We start from the raw sequence: 22,427 nt of genomic DNA, 5'->3' as shown, positions 1-22,427 counted from the left end.
CGAGGGGCTTCCCCACGCCCAGGAGCACAGGGAAAAGGATCCAGGGAGAAGTGGAGATCAAGTGGGAATCCCACAGGTGGGTGGAGACCCCGGCATCTGTTTTACTCACTAAGAAAGAAAGTGAGGTGTGGCCAGTCATGGCCAAGAAAATGAGGTGGAGAGAGGGAGGAGGGTCAAGGGTCGTTCAAGGAGAGAAAGAAGCCGGGGAAGACCAAGGGCAAATAAAACACCAGGCAGATTACAGATTTACAGTAAATACTAGTGATCACTAGGTTGAGCAACACGCAATCGTCCTTCTGTGGGTTAAAAGCACCAAAGAGCGGCACGTCCACGGGTCAACCAGATGCATTAAGGAATCACCGAGTGCTACACCAAACAAGAAACCAAGGTGGTCACGCTGCGTTAAGAACCCCAAAGGCAGCAGAACAGACTGAATCAGAAACAAAAGAAAACAAAACAAAAGTGTTTGGAAATGAAATGATTTCACGATTGCAGCAGCACGCAGACCCTAACTGGACGAGACCTGGTCTGGCTAAACCGGCATCAGACGCAGTGAACGAGGTTGTGAAAGAGCAAAAGCTCAGTTCTCCAAGATGACGTGATGATTCCAACGACGTGACAACCCGCCTCACGGACCCTCAGAGTAGGTAAAGCAGAAACCCACAGAAACAGAAACAGACTGGCCAGAGGCCCGGGCCCCGAGACCCCAGCCCACATTCCGCCTACACGTACGCACCCAAGGGAAATGGAAACACACGCATGAGAGAGAAGGAAACCCTCCCACAGCCTTAGCTGCAAAGGCCCAGGGTTGGCAGTATCCCCGTGTGGGCCAGCAGCGGGATGCACTAGCGAATCAGGGTCTTCACCAAATGAAACAGGTAGCCGCAGAAAGAGAAAATGCTGCTGAACACAACCAAGGGAGGGATCTTACATACACCAAGTCGGGGGGAGCCCCCAGCTGATGTGAAGGTCAGTGGTCCCCCCTGCGCAGGGCACGAGGCGGGCTCTGGGACGCCAGACACATTCTGTTTAAAGAAATCTGACTTGACATATTTCCCTTTGCAAAGCTCTGTGAGCAGTAAGCTCAGGGTTTGTAAACTTTACTTCATTATTGTTCTAATTTAATTAAAAGCCTTCAGAGAAATTTATACAAGGATTTTTGAACAACCACAGCAGGCATCACAACCTGACTGGCTGAACGAAGACGGGTGGCAGCCACTCAGGGCCACATCCGGGCCACCTGTTCCAGAGTTTAGCCCCATGACCATGCCTCTCTGAAGGAGTCACGTGGAATCGGCTAGGACAGTCCACAGTCCAAGGAAGAAGTGCACCTGACTCCCGCAGCGGAGGTGGCCTGCTCAGGGCTCCTGGCCCCCAGGGCTGAGCGGAGCCTGGAGCCCGGGACCCTGGCTCCATGGTGTGCATCTCACTTCCCGTCCCTGTTCTCAGAACACGCTGCCACTGGGTGCAGGACAGCTCCCACTGTCCACTTTGCCCCTCTTGGGGAGGACGGCTCTTTTCTGCAGTGAGACATCAGGCCCGCCCACTGCCTGGCCAATGGGACATGGGCAGAAGTGAATCTGCCACCTCCCAACAGAGGCTTTGAGAGCTCTGGAGTGGCCCCGCCATTGTTCAGGGTCAGAATCCCAGAGGAAGTCTCTCCTGCTGGAGCCCAGGGGGAGGAAGACATGGAGCAGCAGACCTCCACTGACCAACGAGAGCAAGGTCCAGGTTCCCGGGTGGAGCCCAGCAGTCTGGGCCGTACACAATCGTGAGCTGAGGCTCCCCCAGTGACCTCTGGTGCCCAAGGTGCCAGGAGTCACCTCAGGCTGCTCGGTGACAATTTAAATCTTCAAACACTAAGCAGAGAAAGAAATCCCTGGACCAGGGCAGGAAAAGAACCCAGAAACGTTGCCATGTGAGGTTGAAATGCTGGTGGGAACTCGCAGGTGAGTGGGCAGGTTCTGAGGAGTTCCCCTGTCCTGTGGCTTGTGAGTGTCACATGGAGGACGAGCCTCTGGGATGCCCAGCCACTGATCTCTCTTGGTGTTAACCGCAGGGTTCTCAGCATGCATGGCTACTGAAGGACTGGACATCATGGTCCTTGGACCCAGTCCCCTTTGTCCCCTGTCAGTGGGTGGTCCCATGATGCACTGCTTTTCAAACCCAAACCTAAGACTGGCTCTGCTCTTCTCTCCTGCACGCTCATGTTAGTTCCCTACTGCTGCTGCAACAGATTACCCAAATTGAGTGGATTAAAACAGCGCACATAGTTGGGCGTGACAGTGACGCCTGTGATCCCAGTGGCTCAGGAGGCAGGAGGATGTTGAGTTCTAAGCCAGTCTCAGCAACTTAGCGAGGCCCTAAGCTACTTATGGAGATCCTGTCTCTAAATGAAATATTGAGAAGGGCTGGGGATGTGGCTCAGGGTTTGGTTTGTTACCAAAACGAAACAACAACACACAAAAAATAAACATGGATCTTCAACAGTTCAGTCCTGCATGTCTCAACGTGTTGGCGGAGCTGTGCGCCCCCCAGAGGTTTGGAGGAGAAGGCGCTCCCTGGCCATTCCCAGGGCCTGGAGGCCACAGGTCCCTGGTTGGGGCCCCTCCTCCAGCGGAGCCAGCCGTGGAGGCTGCCTTCTGCTTACATCCGCTGACCTTGCAAGTGTCCCCTCCTCTCCTCCCTCTCCTGCCCCCTCTCCCCTCAGACAGCCCAATAAAACCTCGAGCATGGCAACCTCAGCCACCCCTGACCCCACAACCTGGCACGTCCCAGCTTCTGGGAGAGCAGCTGGGCCTCGGTGGAGGTAGGTTCTGCCCCACGCCAGTCGCGCACCAACGCCCTGCAGGTCCTTCCTGGTGACGTCCTGGCCTGGCCTCGACTCCACCTGCTGCTCCAGTCTCGCCTTCCACCTTCCCTGCCTTGAAGCACGTGTTAGGGTGGCAGGAATCCCAGCGGCCCAGGTGGTCTCACCGTGGCCTGGGTTTGGGTAAAAAGGCAGATGTTTCCTGTGTCCCAAACCTGCTCCACACAGGAGCCCCCCAGCACACAGCTCTCAGGTTCTCAGCTGTGTCCGCGGCCTTCCGGGAGGTTCCGCACCCACCCACACGCTGCCCTTCTGCTCCAGGAGCTGTGTCTGAGCGCATCTGCTCTTGTGGCAGGGTCGCTGGTCACAGGATCTGCTGCGGGATGCCGCCCTTGGAGCCGCCCTTGGGGCCTCTCCCCTTCTGGGCTGAGCTTCTGGACACAGATGGTTCTCAGGCCTCGGGCACTGCCAAGGAGTCCCTCCCAGAGCCCATGCTCAGGAAGGTGGCACTGAGGTGACTTCCCTGTCCTCTTTTACAAGAAGATCTGGGAGGCACTGTCCCCTTCCTCCTTGGCATGTGAAGAAAAGTTTGCTGCTGAGATTCCACGGAGTAGGTGTTAGGATTCCTCTTAGTTATATTCATCAAAAATACAATTTTTTAAAAAGTTTGCTTATTTCTATTTTGGTGCTGGGAATTGAATGCAGGGGCACTTTATCACTGAGTCACATCCCCAGTCCTTTTTATCTATTTGTATTTTATTTAGAGACAAGTTCTCACTGAGTTGTTTAGAGCCTCACTCTTGCTGAGGCTGGCTTTGAACTTGAGATCCCCTGGCCTCAGAGTCCCAAGCCACTGGGGTAATAGGCGTGGGCCACTGCACCCAGGCACAGTCTTTTTTATTCTTTTCATTTTGAGACAGTTGCTTAGGGCCTCCTTAAGTTGCTGAGACTGGCCTTGAACTTGCGATCCTCTTGCCTCAGCCTCCTAAGCCTCTAGGATTACTGCACCCAGCTTTTTTTTTAAATTTAGAAGTATGCAAACTTCAAAGATCAGGGTTTTGCCAGCCCTCAGGAATTAGCTGACGGGCAACAATCCTCAGTGGACGACTCCATCGGGCTGGTGACAGAGGAGGACTTGGTGATGGAAGGGCTAGACTGCCCCACCTGTGTCCACTCGTGGACCCCTGCGTCCCCAGAGCTGCAGACCATCAGGTGTGGCCCTGGTTGATGCCACATGGCCCCCACCCAGTTCTGCAGAAATGTGGCCTCTGAGATCACTCAACTTCCACCTCTGTTCACCAAAGAACTGGGGCATGAGCGACCGAGATGACGCCATGAGAAGCAAAGGGAGAAGCCTGCGTGTGGCGTGGGCAGGACGATTGGTGACCGTCCGGCAAGGGCCAGCCGTGAAGGGAAAGGGGCTTCGCTGCTGTGGGAGGAGGAGATGGGAGGGCGACGGCCAGGAGCAGGGCCGGCCCCTGGTCTGGGTTCCCCGTGAACCAGCTGACCCGAGGGGCAGGGCCAGGGCATGGACCGCATGTTGGACGGGCGTAAGAAGCGCTGGCTCATGGTGTCAGATGGGATGACGGCATTTTGTTATAAATGAAGTCACCCATTTTTTTTTTAGAGACACGTGGAAGTTTCAGGAGTAAAATAACAGGGTATCTGGGAGTTGAAAAAATAGGTGAAAAAAATAAAAAGCTACAAAGGAGCAGGTTAAGCAAATGTGAGAAACACGGCCCCCACTTTTAGGTCTGTTTGGGATTTGACACAATCAAATTTAAAAAACATAGAAATTATCGATCATACATACGTCTGAAGTGACTAAATTACTGAATAAAACAGTTTTCACCTAATTATGTGGCAAATGTTTTACCAGTAAATGGGTTCAGGAGACCTGAAAAGCTGCCTCCCTCTCACCTCTGCCTCCGCTTCGGCTCTGCCCCCTCCAGAGGCCCCCGGCCGCCTGCCTTAGTTTGCATTTGACAGTTCATGCGGCCGGGCGTCTTGGTTACGGGGTGAGAACCCCATTTCTGTTCTTTCCAGGTAGCAGGCAAGCTCCCCTGTCCCCTGCGTCCTCGATGATGCCTAGCAAGTCCCCCCGGCACAATGGGCGTTCAATACCGCCCTCGGAATGAGTGAGGGGACGGGGCTGGGCCTTCGCTCGCGGTGACACTGGAGCTGGCGAATGAATGGAGGCGGCTCATAAAAGAGACCATGTTCGGCTCTGAAATTGCTTCACAGTCCTTTTGGGCCCAGAGACTCTTTATCTGCAGGCACCGTGTCTATAAATCCATATCTAGCGGGCCAGGCTCTCCAGGATTCGGAGACTCCGAGAGGGTTCCCATCAAAGGGAAGGTTATTTCCCCACCGAGAGCCATGCACACAGCCAAGCCGAGGGGAGGGGGCAAAAACGTAAAACCAGATCCACTGCCGCTGGATCCCACGTGGTTCACGCTCACGAATCTCCGCGCTCATCTCTCTGTTTTCTGCATAAATAAGAAACCAGAGACACCGGTTCCCATCAGAACTTGTAATGTGCCATAAAATCCCCGCCAGAGCCAGGCGTCTAATTTAAGAATTATTTCTCGATTTTATGTCTCGCATCCTGCTTTGGCTTCCGCCTGCTCATTGGCCGTTTCCCTTCCTGTCCTTCACGAGCTCCTCCCGCCTCCCTGCCGTCCTGCCAGGCCCTCCTCTTCCTCCCTGGGTAACAAACGCGAGACGGTGGAGGGCACCTGAGCTGTGCTGCAGAGCTAGGCAGGCCGGGTGCTCGGTGCGGGCTCTCAGGTCTGGGGCACGGGGGAGCAGGGCCTGGGTGAGGCGGGGCCGGGCCAGGAAGAGCTGCAGCCCCTCGCCTTCCCCTGACGCCTCACCCTGACCCTTTTCCTCCGCCGCTCACTGGAGTGATTCCATGCAGGCCCGAGGCTCTCCCAGCACCCAGCCGAGAGGGAACTCAGCGAGACACCAGGCTGCTCGCGCCCCCTGCCTGGCTCCCTGCTTTCTGCCCGCCCGTCTCAGGTCCGGGCCTGGATTCCACCAACTGCGTTGGCTCTCTACCCGATTCTCACTGCAGGGGCTGGGATACAGGCACGGACCACCAAAACCTGGTCCTTGAGTCCCCAAGAAGGGCGATGGACAGTCACACTCCACAGATGCCCCAGTGAGTGGCACCGAGCACCTGCTGGGCCTCGGGTAGGGTTAAAGGAGGCAGCATCCAGGGGTGGGGAGGGAGGTGACGCTGGGCCGGGCTGTGAGCCCACAAGAGAAGGTGATCTCATGCAGGTAGGGGAGAAATCCTTCCAAAGAGGAAGAAGTGACACCGAGGCTGAGGTCCGTGTGCTCCAGGGCCAGTGTGGGCCCCAGGGTGAGGATGAGATGGAGCAGGACTGGGCCTCGCCTGTGGGCTCATGGGAGCCTCCAAAGGAGGTCGAGAAGGCCGCGGGGCTCTTGCAGGAGGGATCTGCCACAGTGAGGCCCGGACAGAGATTCCAAGGCTGCCCTCCCCGATGGGGACCCACAGAGACCCCTTCCGCCCCTCAGGCAGCCCCCTGGGTGGAGCCCCACAGCAGCAGCTGCACCAGGCACCAGACAAGAGAGCAAAGACCCCAAATGGGAACCACAGCCCACAGAAGTGGGCCAGGCCGACGGGCTCCAGGAAGAGAGGGGCCACCGCTGTAGGAAAGGACGCGGTGGGACCTGGAGGTGGCTTCTCACTGGCGTCAGCCACGAGAGGGCCACGGCACAGCTGGAGAGCACGTCACACCAGGGTCCGGGGCTGGCCATCCCAGGGAGCCGACAGGAACATCAGGAGCCACGCCCAGGGCGCGGCCACTGGGGGACTCCAACAGGACTCCAAAGTCACACAGAAACGCTTCCAGGGTTGATGACGAACTCTTAAAACAAATGGGAAAGGAAAGTCCCAGCCCAGAGGTAGAGGTTGCCAGAGAGGCCGGTGCAAATTACTGAAAAACAGAAGAGAGATTCTTGAAAACCCCGTGGGATGGTGCAACGTGGAGAGGACAGGACAGAATGTACCCAGGGAGCCGGGGACACGAGGCCCAGCCCAGCCATTCCCAAGGACAGGCAGAGAGGGGCCCAAGAACACTGAAGGGCGCTCCGCGGCCTGGGAGAGAAAGCCCAAGTCTCCCTCATCCTTGGTCAGAACCCCGCGGAGCAGAAAGGGGAGCCCCTGAGGCCTCGCGGGGGCCTGCTGGCCATCCCGACTTGGGGAGGGACATCAGCCCATGATTCGGAGGAGGCCTCAGGTGCAGGAGGCGGAGGCCTTGATTCTGGAGGACCCTGTGTGGCCTGGAGCACCCACGCTCTTCCCAGGAAGGCGTGAGGGAAGGAGAGCACCCGGGACGTCGGAAAGGAGCCAGCGGGATGGAGCATGGTGTCCACAGACCAGCTTCTGGCCCAGGAGGGGGAGGGCAGGGGAGACCCCGGGACAGCACTCAGCACAGCACCTGGAAGAGGCAGGCACAGGGCTCAGGGGGAAGGCCCAGGCCACCCCGACCAGGGGGCCAGGTGTGGGCACTAGCAGAGAAGGAGGAAACCCCGGGCGGCGGCGGTTCCTCAGCCCCCCAACCTCACAGGGTCCACGAGCCTCCACCCAGAATCGACTGGAACCGGCTCGTGGGCTTCAGGGTACATTGGAAGCTGGAGACTTCCAGAAAAGAAGAAAAGCCACAGGATCAAAGTGTCGGGTTACAGGCCTGGAAAAAGGGGTCTTCACCGAGACAAGTCCCAAGAGGAAAAGTGTGCACACGGCCTCATATGATGATTATTTTTCTAATCTACAAAGACCATGATAAAAAGATGGATAGACAAGCTGCCGAGGAGGAGAGAATATCGGTAGATCGCATACCCGCCAGAGGACAGGTAGTAGGGTTTATGCATTCTCAAAATTCCATAATAAAAAAATTCTAATTATAAAATGGAGGAGAGACACTTAGATGCATTTTGCTGTCACGGGTACACAGATGGCAAATAAGCACACGGAGAAGTGTTCAGCATCGTTAGCCATCAGAGGAATGCAAATGGAGACCACAAAGAGGTGTTGGCAAAATATAAAAAGGCGCTAGGTGTAGTGGCCACACCTGCAATCCCAGAGATTGATGAAACAGGATCACAAATCCAAGCCCAGCCTGGGAAACTTAGCAAAAACCCCACAAAACCCCCAAAGAACCCAATAACTCCCATAATAATAATGCTGGCAAAGGTGCTCAGGACCGGGATTACCATTGTTATCTGGGGGCACATGACTCTAGCAGGCAATCTGGAACATTCTAATCAAACCAAACATCCATTTGCATCCTGGGACATTTGTCCCTGTAAAGGGAGACTCCTACCTACATGGAGACTTTCACAGGGTATTCACAGAAGCTCTGTTCCTGATTGACCTGAAGTAAAAAAATCCCACTTCTTTCTCTGGTGACCAAGAGGAGTGTCCCCAGCAGAGAATCCCACTGGGCGATGGGAGGAAAGTCTGTGGGGGCTGGAGCGCTCTATGTCGTGGCTGATGGGGTGGACACCGGAGCCTCAGTGTTGGGTAGGTCTAAACACACACACACACACACACACACACACACACACGAAACCTCAACCAGCTTGGTGGACTGTGTCCATGTCAACATCCTGTGGTGATGTACTGCATTCTGCAAGAGGCTATCCTTAGTGGACGCTAGAAGAAAGGACACCAGATGTCCCTTTTACAACTGTACGCAAAGCTGCAATCACCTTGGCTAAATGTCCCTGCATCAGCAGGAGATTTCAGGGACCCCTGGTATCCAACCGTGACATGTGGTCAGCGCTTCTGAAACTCGCGCTGGATTCGAGTTTGCCGCTGTGGGGATCAATGCCATGGTGTGCTGAAGGCAGGGCCCTGGAGGGGCCGGTGAGGGATGGATGCAGGTCCAGCGGGAGTGGGCTCTCCTGGGCTGGCTGAGTTGCTGTGAGAGCGAGTTGGTGCACAGCGAGGCCGCCTCTCGTGGGTGGTTCTTCTCTGGCTCGCACCTGCTCGCCCTTCCCTTTCCACCATGAGGTGAGGCCTCCTGAGGCCCTGGCTGGTGCCATGCTCTTGGACTTCCTGTCTCCAAATCCTTGAACTAAATAAACCTCTCATCTTTATAAATTACCCACCCTCGAGCATTTTGTTTTAGCAAAAGAAAATGAGTTAAGACAACCCCTAAGCAGCTCTCCTCTCAGACTCAGAGCCCAAGTCACTCCCACAGCTTAGGGCCCTGTTCGTGTGCCCTTAACAGAGAGCTCATCTCTTCCCACTCACATGCAGTTGAGCCCGCATCTGACCTTCCTAACTTTCTTTTCCATCACAGCTTCTACCATGACCTGGGAGATGTGTTTGTTCTGCCTTCTGACACTGAGGTGGCCATGTATACAGAGACCCCTCTCTCTCCCTCTCTCTCTCTCTCTCTCTCTCCCTCTCTCTCTCTCTCTCTCTCTCTCTCTCTCTCTCTCTCTCTCTCTCTCTCTCTCTCTCCATCTTCAGACCATAGAAGAGGGACACATTTATAGGGAATCCAGTGGCTCCTTGTTGGATGACGGGATAGTGGGGCTGGGCCTTGGTGCGGCAGGGTGTGCCACCCTCTGGGGCTGCACCAGGGGAGAGGGGGCTGGCAGGGCAGGCAGGAGTGGCAGGAGGCCCTGGCAGTCAGGAAGGATGGGTGAGGGGAGGAAAGTAACTTCCTGTAGGACCAGGGAGACCCCAGAGCAGGAGGTGAGTGGAGACAGGATGGAAGTCTTCCTGGGGAGGTCAGACCCAGGTCTGTTCCTCCCCTGGGTAGATTTTTTGTCCCCTGCCTTTGGGATGACCTAAGCTAAGGAGAGCTATGGAATCACGTGCAAGGGTCCTGTGACTCCCGGGATGCCTGGAAGAGGTAATGCAGAGCAGACCTGGAGGAGAAGACCCAAATCAGGTCCCAGAGCCTCATGAAGATGAGCTCACAATTCAAACTTATAAAGCTTGGCCAGGAGAAGCAGAGTCCAACTTGAGTGAAAGAATGTAGACGAGAGGAGGAGCCAGGCTTGAACCGTCCAGATGGGGTGAGATACACCCAACCAAACAGAGAACCCAAGCGTGCAAAGCAGAAATCGTTAAGTAGGTTTGCAAAAGAACCAGGTGACTATCTAGAAATGCACATCTCTCTCTCTCTCTCTCTCTCTCTCTTTCACACACACACACACGCACAACACAACACAACACAGAGAATCTGAAATCTATTGGTCATATTGAGCAGCAGATTAAACACAGCTGAAAAGATAATTAATAAACTGAAAGATAAAGCCAAGGAAATTAAGCAAGGTGTGGCACAGAGAGCAATGCCTTTTTCTGAAAATATCTTTATTTTTATCCTCACTGATGAATCATAGTTCATATAGCTGCAAAGAGACTTCTGTGTTGATGGTCACCGTCACAGGGCACATTTGATGTGCTGTGGACTTTATCCCATGGCTTTATGGCCTTGTTTACCACTCATTGGCTAGTTATCAACATTTAGATATAAACACATGACAGTGGTGGCTGGGTGCCACAGCACAGACCTATAATCCCAGTGACTAGGGAGGCTAAGGCAGGAGGATCACACCTAGTGAGAACCAGATTCAAAACATTGAAAGGGCTGGGGATGAGCTCAGTGGTGAAGTGCCCTGGGTTCAGTGTGACTCCCGGGACCCACCCAGCCTCGGTACTGATGTCAGGACAGCGATGGACAAACAGGAGTGGTGCCAGGAAGGAGCTGGGATCGGCTCCCTGTGTATGTCGGTGTGAACTGAGTTGTCTCAACAATTCTGCAGGCGAAGGGTGAGCTCCCGAAGAGATGGTGTTGGCACAGCAGGCTGCCCACCCAGACGGAACAGAGGGGACGGCGACTCCCAGTCGGTACCCGACTCACGGACGGACGTGCCAGACCAACTGCTCTCCAGCCACACACTCAGGGACCTGCCTCCCGCGCCCTCCTGCTCCAGTCCCCACCGTCTGTCCCCACGTCCACAGCCTCCCGTCTCAGTCACCACAGGTCTGCATGAAGGAGGACAACTCGAGGTTAATGAAGGCCAGGCCGCCACGGAATGTTCCAGCTCCCATTTACATTCAGCCTGAAGAGATCACCCACACCAAACACAGCGGAATACCGTGTTCAGAGGAAATCAAGCACGTGGGAGTGAACAGTCACCATTATCTATGCATTTGTCAGAGATACCACACAGAGCAAAGGAGGGGAAATCTTAAACCTATACATAAAGATGTTGGAACTGTGGATCCTCGGGTGCAGTTGAGCCTGCTTCATCTCAAAGTCCAAAATCTGAAACTTCTCCAGCACCACCACGCTGCCCCGAATGGAAAATTCCATGCAGTGTTTCGCTGTCAAGGCGCAGGCTCACTACGAGCATCGTATAAATCACCTCTAGGCTGTGTGTATAATGCGTATGTGAAACATAAATGAACGCCGTGCTCAGACTTGGCTCCTCTCCTCCAAAATGTTTCATTATGTATATGCAGATATTCCAAAGAAAATTGAAAAATCTGAAATCCAAATCACCTCTGGTCCTGAGAATCTCAGATAAGGGACACTCAGCCAGTGCCTCCGCTCCCTGGTGTCTGCGTTCCTGTGACTCGGTGTTTATCTCTCCTAGAGCAGCCTAAATGAGCTGTCCCTGTTTTTTCCTTATTCGACCTCAGGGTGGACAGCTCTTGCTCACCACCCAGGGCTGAACCCAGCCGGGCCCTGGGGGTCTGCAGATCTCACTCTGCCTGCTGGACACCCACTCTCGATGGATGGTGGGCACTGGAGACCAGCCTGGGAGCTGGAGAGGCCCTCCAGGTGCACTTCCGCTCCCCAGCATGCTGGTGCTCCTCCGGGGACCTGCACAGCTTGCTCCCGGCCCCTGGACGCAGCTCCTCCCACCTTGCTCTCCTCCACCACCTTGCGTGGTGCTCGGTGGGAGCGCGGGTACTTGGCGCTTATTTATTACCAGTTGCTGCTGGAACTTAATGACACATAAATCTCAGATTATGAAGTCACAGCTCTCCATATTCCTGGCTCCAAACGATCCTCAGGATAAATTACCCGGGAGCAGGCAGGAGAGCACTTCCCAGTGTCCAGGCTTGTGCTGGCCGTCTAGAGACAATGAGCACGTGGTTCGGATGCTTGAGAATTTATTTATTTCTGAGTCAATGAATGGATGGGGCAAGACGACATCCGCACAGAGACGTCTTATTATTCATAGATTTACAGAAAAGAGACTCAGAAAGAAGACCCGGGCCTGAGGTTGAGATTCATGAATAACTGGTGGAGAATCAGTCCCTTCTGTGTCAGGGGACACCAGGACAGGGACGGGCCAGAACGGGGACCAGCACACTCATGACACTTGCACTCTTTCCTGCTTCAGGCTGTCCATGTCCTGAGCATGGTCCTGAGTGTGTCCCTAAGGGTCCCTTGTCCTCCCAGCCCCCTGCGGCTTCCCCCATCTGGCTGCACGCTTTGCTCAGGGCCTCCGGATGCTGCCTCCTTCAGCCTGGCTCTGCCCACGTGGCCTCTCCCTCCCCTGCCTCTGTCCTCCCCTGCCCTGCCCCCTCCTCCCCAGCCTGGGCAGCCTGGGCAGACGTTCTGAGGCTGTCACCGCATCCCTGCAGGCCAGGGCACCTGCCCTCCTACCTCGTGCTCTGACACCCTCACCAGCCCCCCAGGGCTGCCCGCTGTCCCTGGCGCCTCACTCCTTCAAGCTTGGCACTGTCCAGGCTGGAACTCCTTCTGGTCTTCGTCCGAGGCAGCACAGGTGGCCAGAGGTGACATGGAGAGGGCTGGGGATGGGTTCAGATGCTGCGCTGATGCTGCCTCCTGACCCCCCGGGAGTGGCATCCTGGCCCGGGGCCAAGGCCACGGCCACGCTGAGAAGAGGTGCAGAGGATGCCGCTGGAGTCTGCTCTGGGGATCTCATCCCCGCAGCATCCAGCCTTTGCTCTCTTCTTGGATGGAGACCCCCCCCCTGCTCTGCCACAGTGGAGCCTGCCTTGGTGTCTCCCCGCTCCCAGGACTATGAACCTGCGGGCATCTCTGGCCCAGGCTCCTCGTGCTCTGGGTGGGACCTACTTGGGTCCCGGGCTGTTTGGGGACTTCTCCACTGGAGCATCTGTGAGTACCCCGACTTCCCTCGGGGCCCCTTCTCTAATTTTGCTGACTTTTTAGCAGCAGACCTGCTGAACTCCCACCTGTGCCAAGCGCTGAGCGCTGGACCTGGTGTAGCTCAGGTTGTCACATGAGCCATGGGTAACCCGCTAGGTGGGGGAGCCTGGGGCCCACAAACGTGCAGTCCTTTCTGCCTCCCCTCCTGGGCCACAGGCTCTGTCCCCGTCGGCCTCTGGGCGCTGGCTTCCCCCCCCCACCTTGGCTGGGCAGGTCCTGTTCCGCCAGCACAGGCTGTCGCCCTTCCCCGATGCCCTCAGCAGCTCCCGCTGCCATGGGCAGCAGCTCCCGCTGTCCTCGGTGCAGAGGAGGAGAGCATGGCGCTCCCAGCTCCACTCCCACATCAGAGGCCCCACAGGAGCCAGCTGGCCCTCCTGGTCCCTGGAGCCCCCCCCCCGACCCCCCGTCATCACCCTCAGACACGGGAGGAGGTGGGCTCAGGGATAGCCGCGTCCCTGGTCCCTCCCTAGTCTGGGCCATGTCTTTCCAAAGTGTGGGGCCTGTGCAGAGGCAAGTGGAAGGAGCCGGAGTCTGAAAACCTGGCTCTTGTCGTGAATTCAGGGTTATGTCTTCACCTGGTGGGAACCGTCACTCCCTGTCTTCTACCTGTCAGCCCAAAGTCCCTAAGCTCCCCCCACTGCCACTCACTGCCCCCCCTCTGGACACCTGGTGCCCCCCTGTGGATAGTACTGGAGTCGGGTCTTCTTCAACTCCAGACTGCTCAGACCCCAGGGCCCCAGGCATCTTGTAGACTTGTGAGTGGCCTTCTCTGACATTAGTTAGTGACACGCTCCCAGGAGAGTGAGAAGCGCAGGCCTTCACAGGCACAGACGCAGCCACGGGACAGGAATGGTCAGGGCCAGGAAGGGTGGCGCCCAAGGGTAGGTGCGTGTCCTATTCCTTCCTCAACAGTGAACAGACAGCCTGGCAGGACGGCGCTCCGGGGCGAGACTGATGCCCAGGCACTCTTGCCCTGGCTCCTGGGTCCAGCTGGCAGCCCAGCTCACCGCCAGGCCGCGGCCTCCAGAGCTTTTAGAAGCATCTTCCTGTTCCGTGCTCCTGTGTGACACGTCTGGAGGCCCTCCAGGGCCCACCGCCAGCCACGTTCTGCAGACAAAGGGGGGAGAAGGTTTGCCTGGCGTCACGCAGCCCTGGGGCAGGACCAGGCTCTGGCCATCTCCTGTCTGCTACTTTGTCCTCCTTTAAGAAGCCCCTTTGCGGAGTCTCCACCGCAGTCCCTGAAGGTGCCCACTGCGTCTCTGGCAACGGTACTAAGACGAGGCCTGAGGGGCCGGAAGAGGGTCTCGGCCTCCCGAAGCCCTGAGTGATGGTGACACCAGCAGCCCCTGGGGAAGGGCACAACCTGGCCTCGAGCCATCGAGGAGCTGTGGGAGGAGAGGCTCGAGGTGCCTGGCTCCCCACAAGGACGGCGTGGGGCTGTTGCAGTGACCCCAGGTGGCGAGCATGGTGGGGAGCCCGTCTCTCCTGCTCTGGGGCCGGCAGCACTGAGTGGTGCTTCGGGAGATCCGCAGGGGCAGGCGCCAGGAAGCGCAGGGCCAGGTGGCTGGCTGTGCCTGCAGTGGTCAGCGGTGCTGGGAGGAGGCCGTGAGGACGCCTGGGGCAGCGTCTCCCCCTCTGCCTTCGGGGTTCCTGGAGCTCTGCTCCCCTACGCGGTGGGAGAAGGGGATTCGTGATTTATTGGAGAAGGTTTCCTGAAAAACCTTCCCACGGGTAGCCAGGAGCTGACCTGTTGGGAAGATGGATGGACCGCTCGTGTCATAAAGATTCCTAGGTGACATTTTTGTGAGAGTTATTTTCAGGGGGGTCATTGCTGCTAAATTGCAACTGCAAACCCTTGCTGGTTCCCAGCCGCAGAAGATCCAGCCCAGGGCCAGGCGCCATGAAGACTCATTTCCCCAGGTCACCGAGGCACAGACACATCCATCCAGCCTCCCAGACGAGTGAGTGGCCCGGTGTCCTGGGCAGGAGGCCAGGACACCTGGAGGCCTCAGGGATGAAGCTCAGCTGGTGCAGTCCTCTTCCAGGGCCACAGGGCACTCCCGTCAGTTAAAGCTATTACACGCGTTACAGACTCTAATCCCTCCTGCGTCACTTTTGTATGCACATAATGAAAACAGAAGTGAGATGAATCCAGGAATGTATTTGTATTAGTTTCCTTTCAATGTTGTAACCAATTATCACTAATTCAGTGGCTTAAAACAACACAAGCCTATTGTTTTATTATTCTGTAGGTGAGATGTCTGACATGGGTCTCCTGAGGCTAAAGCTGAGGGTGGGCCGGGATGGCTCCTTCTGGAGACCCCAGAGGACCTACTTCCTGAGTCCCCTCTGGGTTCCTGGCTTGTGGCTCTCTGCTCCCTCCTAAAAGCCAGCAGCTGAATAGTCTGGAAGCCTCTGTGACTCTACCTCCTGCCTAGCTCACCAAGTCTAAGGACCCTTCTGATTGCACTGGGCCACCCGAATTGTCTGGAGCACACACCCTGTTCCAAGTGCCACCTGGGGTAGTCCAGGCAGGCGTCCTGTTGTGAGGTCAGATGACTGGCAGCTTCAATTCACCCACGACCTTGGGGCCTCTTTACGCATGGCATATCATATTCACAGCTTCTGGGGACCTGGACAGGAATGTCTCCAGAGGCTACCATCCTGTCAGTCACACAATTAAAAAGAAAATACATCCATACATAAACCCATGTGCTTATATTTTATATATAAATCACATACATTGTAAACATATAAGGTAATATAGCACACATAATATTATATATCACATGATATAATATGTATTATGTATGCGTGGTATATATGTAAACATACATATATATATATATATATATACACACATATGGTTTTTTCCCCTCATCTTCTGGGATTTGTGATGAAGAATTGCTTGTTCTGTTGTTCACAGAACGTCATCCTCTTGCCATCTGGAGCACCCAGGTCCCTTCTCTTGAGGGTGTGCCCACCTGAAAGCCTGGGTTTTCTTCCTGGCACTGCACCTGTTCCGTGAGCTCTGGGCGCGTACCCGGGCAGTGGCCTCTGTGTTATGACCACCATCTGAAGGATCAAGGATGACAAAAGACACCCTCTTTTACTTCCTGTGGTACTGGAGGTTGAGCCTGGGGATGCTCTACCACTGAGCTGCATCCCTAGCCCTTTGTATTTTGAGACAGGGTCTTGTTAAATTGCTGAGGCTGCCCTAACTTGTCACCTGCCTGCATCAACCTCCCTAGAAGCTGCATCACAAGGGTGCATCATCATACCCAGATAAGACAGCCACATTTTAGAGGCACTACAGTGTGAAAGAAGACCCACACTAGAGTCAGAAAAGTGCACTATTCTTTGTTTCACAGACTGTGACTCTCGAGTCCCAGACCGTGACACTTGACTGCATTGGGTTACAATGTGCGCATGAGGACAAAGTCACTTTCTGTGTAGCCCAGTGGTGCATCCCAGGACCTGGAGGACAGCAGGATCGAGGGGGTGCTCGGGAAGCATTTGCTGGCTGGCTGGCTGGCTGGGTAGATGGAGGAACAAGGCCTGGGTAATGAGACGTCACTGTCACTGACTTTTTTTTCAGCTGCCATGATCAATAGTTGTCCAGATGTTAAGGACATGGTGCTGGCATGTCATCTGCATAAAGATCCCTTGTAAAACATGAAACTCTCATCTCCTGACTCCAGAAGAATGTTGGGACGGCCTGACTGGGGCGATTCTGGCCCTGTCACATGGGACACACACTCAGGTTGGTGGCATGATGGTCACGCAGCTGGATGCTTGGGTGTCACCACAAAGAGATGGCAGTTGTCCGGCCTCCAGTAGGAAGGACACAGATGATCTCTTTCCTGCCTGGGATCCTGGCTTGGCATATATACTTCAGGGCACAAGATGGAGAAGCAGAGTCCCAGAAAGCCAGGACTTCCCTGGGGAAGGAGGCTGGGTAAACATGGAGCCCTGGACCACAGCATCTCCCGGGGCTGCAGAACCTTCCCCCTGCATGGAGAAGGTGGCCCACTGCTGCAGGCATCAGAGCCTCGGCACCCACCAGTCAGCGTGTGTCAGGGCTGACATGGCCTGGAGCCAGGACGTGTGACCCACCATCCATCCCCTGTGGTGGCAAGACATCTGAAGACGTGCACAGCGCTGGGCGCAGGTAAGTGCGGGGAGCCGACACCAGAGGAGAGTCGTCTTGTTGGCTCAGTTCCCAGCCCAGCAGCAGCTTCCTGGTGCCAGGCTCCCTGCGTGTTTCCTGAGCACCTTCCCTGTGTGGTGCAATGACATTATTTAACCAAACCAAACACTGCCCTGGCCTGAAGGTCCGGGTCTTTGAGGATGCAGAACCCTGTCCCCCTCGGGCCCGCGTCCTTGTTAACTTGTGGCTCTGGGGTCCCCTGCGGGGCTCTGTGCCTGCCAACTCAAGTCCCTTGCAGGCAGGGAGAGGCACCAGGTCTGCAGAGGCCCCTTGGGCCCTGGGGAGGCAGTCCTGTTAAGGACAGTCACCAGCTCATCCTCATCCACAGCCTGGGCTCTGGGCGGAGAGAGGCTCGAGTCCTGGAAGGTGACTGGACATGAACCCGAAGCACAGACTGCGTTCCAGGACAGCATGGCGAGTGCAGCTTCTTTTATTTTTAGAAGTTTATTTCAGAGCCAAAACCCAAAACACCAGTGGGAGAGATCGCTCGCATTTCCAAGAGGGTGGTGACCTTCAAAGTTCTTTTTCCAGGGGGAAGAAATTTAATTTAATCTTGTCTTCACATATTTGTCCATGTTAGATTACATTAAATGAGTTATTTTTGATCATTGTTCATAAATCACAGCAAGGGTACGCCCCGAGGCAGAAAACATTTGCATAAAAATATTAATTGCCACTATCTCTCCTTGCGGGCTCCTAGGAAATTAGATGAACGTGCGGGCAGAAAATGGGGCCACGGGGTGTTCACAGAGGACAGAGTGAGGACGGGAGGGAAGGCCGTTTGGGGCCTGCCTCCCCGACAGCACTCCTTCAGTTCCCAAAGGGCACTCCAAGTGGCAGGGTCCTCCCCAGACACCTCCTCCTCCCTGAGGCCCACCAGGGTTCTCCCGGCTGGAAACCTCCTCCATCCTTGGTCATCTGTGAGCTTGGCCAGGCCTCCGGAAGGAAGCTGGACAGTCCTCCTCACTCAGGCACCCGCAGGCTTTCCTTCGAGGCCCCCGAGCCCCTGCCTGTCACCCACGTGGCTCTGGGCTGTGGATGGGCCCAAAGCTGAGGCCAGGAGGGAGCCGCACGCGGACAGGACAGGCTTTCCTCCTGGTGGGGCTCTCGGAACGGGAGCTCTGGAACACGCCTGCAGGAATCGCTGCCCGCTCTGACAACGCCCCCAGGCCACCTCTCTGGCTCTTGAGCTTCTCACTCTCTTTCGACCACCGCCCCCTTGCCCCACTCACCGCACTCTCCCTCTCTCTCTGCTCCCGCAGCCCTGGCAGCCCACGGTGTGCTGGCTGCTGTTGGAGGGCTGCCCCTCCTGGAGGAGCGATCCCCATGTCCCCTCCCGGCTCTCAGCTGCACCTGGATGCCCGGGGCCTGCTTCCACTCCCCTCCCTCCTCGTCCTGGTTGTGGCTTTGCACACGGTGAGCATCCAGGCCCTTGCGAGGACCATCCCCACAGGCGCAGGGTCCTCCCCCTCTCCCTGCCCCCCACCCGGCCTCTCTGCAGCCTCCCTCACCGGGCACAGGCCACGGGCACCTTGCGAAGCTCTTCCTGCCCGTCTGAGCGTGGACACGCTCTACCTGACACGCTGCCTCCGGCCATCCCTCCTCTCACCAGCACCACTTGGAGCCCCGGACTCTGCCAAGGTGGGGCAGATAAACACAGGAGCAGATGTCACTGCACCAGGGGGCCTGCGTGGTGCTGGGTCCCCCTCCCACTGTGGACCCTCCAGGAAGGCCAAGCGGGCCTGGGCACGTGGGTACCATGCTCCTCCCTGGTGTCTGGTGGTGTCCTTGCTGACCCCAAGGGACCCCCAGCTATGGCAGCTGCTGTGCTCCGCTTCCCGAGACGGAGCTGGAGTGAACTGAGGTGGGGGAGACCCTCATGTCCCCACCCCAGCTGCTAGGGAGCTCTTCACTTGGTCTTGGAGCCGGCTGTGCTGAGGGTTCCCACCCTGGGGGGCTGCGTTTCAGAAAGTAGGTGCACCAGGGGTTCCATGGGGCAGAGAAGACGGTGTTGGCCGGGGGCGTGGCTGTGGTCTGTGATGCTCAGGGGCACCCTGAACAGGACAGCGTCCCACGCATCAGAACGCAGTGTGATGATGGCGGACGCCACTGTGGGGGCGCCGCAGGGCCTACGCCCACGTGGCCCACTTCATACCACCCCGCCCCTACGTGCTGTGGGTGCCCAGGCACTGAGGTTCAGAAACCCGCTGCGGCTGTGGGGGAGGCTGCGCTTCAGGAGACAGGGTCCCTGTGCCGCCTCCTGGCTCACGACCTCGTGGCCCCTCAGCAGGGAGTGAGGGCTCTGTGGTCAGGGTGGGTGCAGCAACATCTGCTGGGGCCTGTGCTCAGGAAGAAAAGGGCACAGTGGGTGGGGTCCATTGGCTCCCACATCAGCCCTGTTCCCTAAGCGGGGAGCCACCTCAGCAGGGCACGTCCGGGCCCAGGGCCTGTTGCTACTCCAAATAGAATGTGGGGCACCGCGGCACAAACTACCCTTCAGCTTCCCAGTTCCCCTGCCTGGCTGACGTGGACCAATAACAGAGCAGAGCCCTGGCACCGCGCCACCCTGCTGTGACAGTCTGTCCAGGGTGCAGACCTGGTGGGGGAGGTTCCCTGGGCTCATCACGCTCACTCCCGAAATTCAGAGCCTGGACTGGTGGCACTGTCACATCCGGCCCATGTACCCCACCAGCAGGAGGAAACTGGACAGTCCTCGATGACGTCAGACACCCTTGATGGCTCTGCTGACGGAGCACGCACAAGGCTCTTCCATTCTCCTCCTGCTTCTGTACAAGTCGTCCCCATCCTTCCATTTCCTTCACTCATCTCTGCCACAGGAGAGGCCGGGCTCCACAGGGACAGCAGCCGGTTGCCATCCAGATACCAGCGTCAAGACAGAGGCGACTTCCAAACACGCGTGCCCCTGCCTGTTGATTTCAGTCCCAGTGGAGGAGTCGGCATCGTGAGCGATGCTGACGATCAATCCGACATTCATCAAGCAGAGGGCTCTGGGAGCGTGGACACGTATGGCCAGGAGGTCCCAGGTAGGAACAGCGGGCGGCTGAGCTTGGCCAGGAGCTGGAGGGCAGAACTGTGCCCACCTCCCTCTCCTCCCTTCACCTGTCTGGTCGCCATGTGTCCTGTGGCTGCCTCCTGCCATCTGCCAGGTACTGGGTCAAACCTGTGGCTGGGGGAAGGAGGGACACGCTGCTTCTCTGCCCTGAAGCAATCGTCCAGAGGGCCCTGGAGCTGGCCCCACCACGAACTTTCCCTGTTGGGATCAAGGTGGGTTTGTGCAGGGGTTTTCAGTGACCTGGAGGGGGCTCTAGAGTCCCTGCAGCCTCACGGTGAGGGTCTTAGTCTTTCCTGCCCGCGTTCACGTTAGGGTCAGACTATGCTGGACGCTGGGTTGGCACAGGAGTTCCTGACCTTACGTCAGCAACTGCTCCATTCCCTGGGGCTGCGTAGCCCAGGCTGGCCTTTGACCCCGTGCAGCCGGACTGCTTGGAGCACTGGGCACTTGTGAGATGGCCTGTGCTGTCCCGCCTGGGCCTGGTGCAGGGAGAAGGTCAGCAGGGCTGAACGGAGGAAGCTGGCTCTGGACAGAGACTGGGGTTTCCTGCCCAGGCTTCTGGCCTTCAGTCAAAGGTCAGCAGCACTCACTCCTCCCCGATTCTGGGGAGGAAGGAAGCCGCTGAGCCCTGTGGGCTTCTCCACTGGGTGGAGGGAGTGGGGCGGAGTCCTGTCTCTGGTGGCCAGGTGGGGCCGCCCTAGAGGGGCCGAGCACAGAGGAGCCATGACCCAGCCCGTGGCTCTGAGCGTGGGTGCCCTGTGGAGGGATGTCTTAGGTAGCCCGAGGCAGCGGCTCAGGAGAGTGGAAAGGAATCAAGCCTGGAAATGAGGTGGGGCCCCGTCAGGTCCTGGCCGACACCAGGGCCCTCCTTTCCTGCACCTGCAGGACTCCCGTCTCCTGCGGCCACGTGCAGGGCTCCCCCAGGCACGGCAACAGCACGCACGGGCTGGGAGGCTGCAAGGAACGTCTTCTCTGCTCTCTTGACCCCAACAGCATAACACCTCAAATGACCCCACGGGGATGCATTTGGCAGGGGCAGAGGAAGTGGCAAGGGGGCGGGGCTGTCTTTGAACGCTCTGAAAAAATGAAAGGCCGCTGCACGTCCTGCCCAGCTAAGGACCCCGGATCAAAGGTCCCCGCTCTACCCACAGTGCCATCCTCAGGGGACATCGTTACCAGGGACGCAGTCATTTGTTAGCTGCAGTTCTGTGCTGTTCACACACAACAGCCTTATTGGATACCTTCCCTCTTGTGCCAGGAAATTGGTCTTGTTTAGCCGGGCAGAGCAACAAACTCGGTGAGCAAACAGCCATCGCGCTAATTAACCCTCTCATCCAGAGCGCCAGGAGCGCCCATTCGAGGGCCACAGGGTACCACAGCGACATTTAGAACCCCAGAAAGCGCTTCCGTGCGGCAGTCAGGCCCGAGGACAAGGCTGGTCCCTCTAATTGATGCTCTGCTGGGTGTGACTCCTGGCGGGCCACCACAGGCGCTCTTTGGGCTGCGCGCGGGGGAGGGGGGACACCAGCTCCAGCGAGTGCGAGCTGCACCCTGGTGGCTGCTGTCCTCCCCCTCCTGCTCCCTTCCTGGCAGACACCATTACATTAGTGATGATTCAAGAAGATTTCTGCAGGCATTAAATTTCTAGTAAACAGACCCAAATTAACAGCTATTTGTGACATTTCACTCCAGGGATCAAATCAAAAACACTCATTTCATATATAAATATCTTTTCTCTGCTTTTAATGAACGGGTATTTGTGTTGTTGTTGTTGAAGGCAAAACAAGCCATCAGCCTCCCTCCCCAGCCTCCCTTATCATGTGCCCTGTCCCTCCAATCGAGAGGCTCTGATCACCTTTGGAAGTGGAGGCTGGAGGGTGTTGATTTCCCATAATTCGGGAAACGAGCCTGGCTCTGAAGCCTCCCGCGCGGTAAGGGGCTGCACTTCAATGAACGCAATCAGCCGGCGCTGTGCCACGTCAGGCAGCTGGGCCTCCCGGAGCCTGACTTGGGAGCTGGTTTCCATTATTCTTGGTCTTGTGCTGGAGATGACGGAGCCCGAGTGGCCGTGGGTGACCTTGCTGGGGGCAGTGTACCATTTAGTGCTAATGATGAAAGGGCTGACGCAGGGAT

Source organism: Marmota flaviventris, chromosome 3 (assembly GCF_047511675.1).
Source record: "Marmota flaviventris isolate mMarFla1 chromosome 3, mMarFla1.hap1, whole genome shotgun sequence".
In the NCBI taxonomy this organism is placed as follows: Eukaryota; Metazoa; Chordata; class Mammalia; order Rodentia; family Sciuridae; genus Marmota; species Marmota flaviventris.
The sequence above is the reverse complement of the archived record's forward strand: the minus strand, read 5'-3'. Positions refer to the sequence as shown.